The 4,883-nt window shown below is 44.2% G+C and overlaps 1 protein-coding gene across 1 annotated transcript in view; it reads right to left on the reverse strand.

The window, feature by feature from the left end:
* The window catches only part of LOC106012780, a gene marked incomplete in the record, with an annotated part of 32,384 nt that extends 31,132 nt beyond the window's left edge, over positions 1 to 1,252 (reverse strand). Inside the window, 1 exon segment of the mRNA XM_013086712.2 lies at positions 745 to 1,252.
* Positions 1,253 to 4,883: the final 3,631 nt, after the last annotated feature.

The raw sequence follows: 4,883 nt of genomic DNA on the forward strand, positions 1-4,883 counted from the left end.
AGACAGACAGACAGACAGACAGACAGACAGACAGACAGACAGACAGACAGACAGAACAGACAGACAGACAGACAGACAGAAAAGGAGGTAAGGGGTGTGTATTGTTAACACTCGCTTTTTTCTCCGGGGCTGTCATTATCGATTATACCATTAGCAACTACGGCAAGAACAACAGCAGCAGCAACAGCAACAGCAACAACAGCAGCAACAACAACAACAGCAACACCAACAACAGCAACATCAACAGCAACAAAGACAGCCATCACAACAACGTTGGAAATGACGAGCCGCACAGACTAAAAACAATACACAATAAGATAACAACAAAAACATCATCATCATCATCATCATCATCATCATCATCATCATCATCATCATCATCATCATCATCGTCATAATCATCATCACCATTATCACCACATCCGTATCATTGCCTTCGTCGTCGTTAAACCGAAGAAAGAAAAATTTATCATCATCATCATCATCATCATCATCATCATCATCAGCAGCAGCAGCAGCAGCAGCAGCAGCAGCAGCAGCAGCATTGTGTACAGCAGAAAATTAAAAAAAGGTTGAGACTAGGTAAAATTTTCAAAAATAGCATCATCATCATCATCATCATCATCATCATCATCATCATCATCATCATCGATCAATAGATACAACTACAACAGCAAAGTAAACAAAAAAGACACTAAGACAACGACACAAAACAGGTGAGACAAACATACCTGTCGTAACTACCTGTGTGTGACACACCGCACAGTGTCAGTCCCAACTGACAGTGACACTGACACTGACAGTCACGTCTCCTGTGACCAAGTCCTCACCAAACCTAACTCTGGCCCTATCACAGGACAGAGAGTGGGTCAGCAGAACTCCTAATCAATTACACAGGTCTGGCACTACACTACCCCTGAAACACTCAGCCTAATTATAGATCTCAGCTGGCTGGTAGCACCGTAATTGAATATTACTTAAAAGCTGACACACTAATTTTTCACACGGTAGCCGCCGTAACACACTCGCGCACACTTTCTCACTTTATCCCCCTGTCGTATGAAATTAGTATGCCTCAGGGTTATAATTACAGCGGGAGAATTCCGTCAAGACCTTATCCCTCCTTTCTCTTCTCGAGGCAGACGCAGACAAAGTGACAAATGTCAGAAAACGCCTGCACAGTTTTATTCACGCGCTCCCCGTGTCCCCCCGATTTCTCTTTCTTATCGTAAAAACCCACACACCTCCACACACACGCACACGCGCCGTGACCAGGTCTATCGAGAGACGTAGAAATTAAACCTCGTCACTCCGGGAATGGGAGGGGTGGTGGTGGACAGAGCCAGGGTGGAGGGGTGGTAGGGAGGGACAGAGAGTAGAAAATGCTGTTAAAAAGGTGGGAAGAGGCAATTGAGACGTTATATTTATTTACACGACGCAGAAAGACTGATTCCGCTGAGAGAGAGAGAGAGAGAGAGAGAGAGAGAGAGAGAGAGAGAGAGAGAGAGAGAGAGACAGACAGACAGACAGACAGACAGACAGACAGACAGACAGACAGACAGACAGACAGACAGACAGACAGACAGACAGGCAGACAGGCAGACAGAATATGGACAATTGAGACATAACACGTATTTATAAGTCGTAGCAAGACTGATTTCGCAGAGAGGGAGAGAGAGAGAGAGAGAGAGAGAGAGAGAGAGAGAGAGAGAGAGAGAGAGAGATGAGCAACCAGACAGACGTAAGGCCCAAACCACCCAGCAAGCAAGAAGTAGCAGAACCGGTTAGTAGAGCACCGCGCGACACAGAAATTTGTCCCCAATGGCCTACCACTTGCAGCCACTCTCCCAGTGTGCGGGCCATATAGAGCTCTCAAGTGCAGACTACCGTGTACCCAATAGAGTGAGAGCGACGTATTATATAGCGACCGTTTGAATGGGAAAACCTAGTCTGCGCCAAACTATACTGAATCGGCTTTTACTAAAAGTTTAAGAGACAACTTAGTATAGATCTATATATATTAATAGACCCTATAGTAATGTAGTTATGATATCTTCCTATCTAGTTTGGCATTCATATTTCTATACTTTAACAAATTAATTAATATGCAAGCATTTAGGTTGGCCAATTCGGACAAGAGTTTAAGTTTAAGTACCGGATAGTTTTTTCCCCACTTTGTGACAAATTATGATGTTGTTAAATACTTGGTTTTTTATTTTAAAAGGCAGTAGATCTGTATAGCTAGAGCATGTCTGCTGGTCGACGGGAAAACATTCGACAATGGTCGGGTCGCACCTGGCAGAAAGAGTGGGGTGCACTCAGAGTGAAGATTTAAATTTGGGATTAGAAATTTTGGATGCCACTCTTCTTCACTAAAAGTAAACAAAACAAATCAAAACAAACAAAAACAAACAAACAAAAATAATAAATACCAGTTTCCGAAAAAAAAATGTACGACATTGTAAATGTTTGACACCCCTTGCAAAAAATTGAAATCTTGGGTTAGAAGTTTTGGATGCCGTTCTTCTTCACTAAAAACAAATTAAGCAAATTATAAAAAAAAAGAATCAAACAAACAAAAACACAAAAATAATAAATAAAACACATGTTTCCGAAAAAAATTGTAGGTCTACGACATTGTAAATGTTTCACACCCCTTACAAAATTGTTAGGCTATGGCGGGACCTCCGAATTTAATGTCCATCTCCTTTTTTTTCTTTTCTTTCATTTGGTAAGTGTTTTACGGCGCTCGCAACTGCATAAGGTCATATGAGCGCGCGGGACACATTAAACTTTTTCAGTTGGTAGGAAATTTTGAATTTGGCCCGGGTAGCGGCGGAAGCCTACTCTTATCGATTTTAGACCACCAAGAGATTTTTTGCGTGCGCAACTTGCACACGGGACCTCCGAGATTTTTCGCCCTTGTCCGAGAAGGTGTAGATCTTTCCTACCAGAAGATCAGTTTTTTCTCTGAAAGACAGCAGTAAGAAGGAACCAAGAAGTAGCAGTTGAAACGCTGCAGAAAGAGTCAGAGGCCCAGAGGAGGGAGCAAAGGGGGTGAGGGGGTGGGGGGCAGAAAGTGGAGACGAAAGCAGACGACAGAACATTGCCAGAGAAGGTGAAAGGAGGTGAAAGTAGACAAGTTTAGAGAGGAAAATTTTCCGTCGCTACCCAGATTCGAACCCGGGACCTTTGAATGGGAAGCGAACACCTTAACCTCTAGGCCACGAGACCCCACTCTTCTATCTCCGATAGGGCAGAGACAAAAGAGTACAGTGTACAGTGCTGCCTTTCCCAAGGACACAACATCGGACTGACCTGAGCCCAAAGATCCAGTGCGTGTGTGTGTGTGTGTGTGTGTGTGTGTGTGTGTGTGTGTGTGTGTGTGTGTGTGTGTGTGTGTGGCTCTTTTCGTCTATGCAGACGGTCAGTTTAGCCTAAGATGGTCTCAAGGTTGTCTTCATGCAATAAATCTTTAATAAATATCTCTCTCTCTCTCTCTCTCTCTCTCTCTCTCTCTCTCTCTCTCTCTCTCTCTCTCTCTCTCTCTCTCTCCTCTCTCTCCCCTCTCTATCTATCTATCTCTTCTCGCTCTCTCTCACTCTCTTCCTTCCTCCCTCCCCAGGGCCGCGTTACCCGTAAGGCTGTTTAGGCTGTAGCCTAGGGCCCCGCGCCTCAGGGGGCCCCGCGCCTCAGGGGACCCCGCGCTTGCAAACACGACCTTTAAAAATATTTTTCAACAAAAAAATTGTTTACAAATTTGGACTGTAGCTTCGAAACTGCCTTGGTCAAAGCTACGATAATGCTAGTAACATGGCTGGACGCCTCAGTGGTGTACGTACAAGCCGTGTCAAAGAGATTAATCCCAAGACTTACTTTGTCCCCTGCTCGGCTCATTCTCTAAATCTGGTTGGTGTTTGTGCAGCTGAATGTTGCGTAGACGCAGCATCATTTTTTCGGATTCGTCCAAGCATTGTACAACTTCCTTTCAAGCTCCACACATCGTTGGGGCTTGTTTGTAAAACGTATCGATAGCCCTACACCCAAATCATTGTCAGGAACTAGATGGTTTGCCCGACATGATGCAACAGTAGCATTAAAATCCAACTACAAAAAGATTATATCATTACTGCTTGACATTTCTCGTGACATGAAAGAATCCCCCCAAACGCGTGATGAGGCGTCATCCTTGCACAACAAGATGGAAAATTTTGAATTTGCTGTGCTGTGTGTGTTTTGGGAACAAGTTCTAGCACGCTTTAACACTGCCAGCAAAACACTTCAGAAACCATCACTCAACGTGGGAGTCGTAAACATGCTGTACGGTTCTCTAGTTCTGCTTTCTTAACAGGACTTCGGGACGATTTCGAGCGAATGGAACAATCAGCCACATATTTCGTCGAAAAGCCTTCCTACCAATACAAACGCATTGCAAAACGCAAGCGTTTCCATGACGAAACAAAAGATGTTGAAGCTGTTTTGCTGCACCGGGAGCAATTTAGAATAAACACCTTCCTTGTCATCGTTGACGGCCTTTTGTCTGAACTTGAAAAGCGAGAGACATCTACCAGACTCTGGCTCAAGATTTTGACATTCTCTTTTATCTTCACAAGAAGCCTGCCACAAGCATTCGAGACACAGCATCTCGCATTCAGCAGCAATATGAGGACGACCTAGAGCCATCATTTCCTGACGAACTAGTGTCGCATTCAAGATATGTCAACTCAGCATTTCAGTCTGAGGATACACTTTCTCCTCCCCGGCTCCTTCAAGATCTGCGCGAAAGTGGTGCAACAACAGCTTTCCCAAATGCAGAGATCGCACTGAGGCTCTTTCTCACCATGCCTATCGCCAACGTAGAGGGTGACAGATAATAATAATAA

The sequence above is a fragment of the Aplysia californica genome, unplaced genomic scaffold (genome assembly GCF_000002075.1).
Source record: "Aplysia californica isolate F4 #8 unplaced genomic scaffold, AplCal3.0 scaffold00494, whole genome shotgun sequence".
Taxonomy (NCBI): Eukaryota; Metazoa; Mollusca; class Gastropoda; order Aplysiida; family Aplysiidae; genus Aplysia; species Aplysia californica.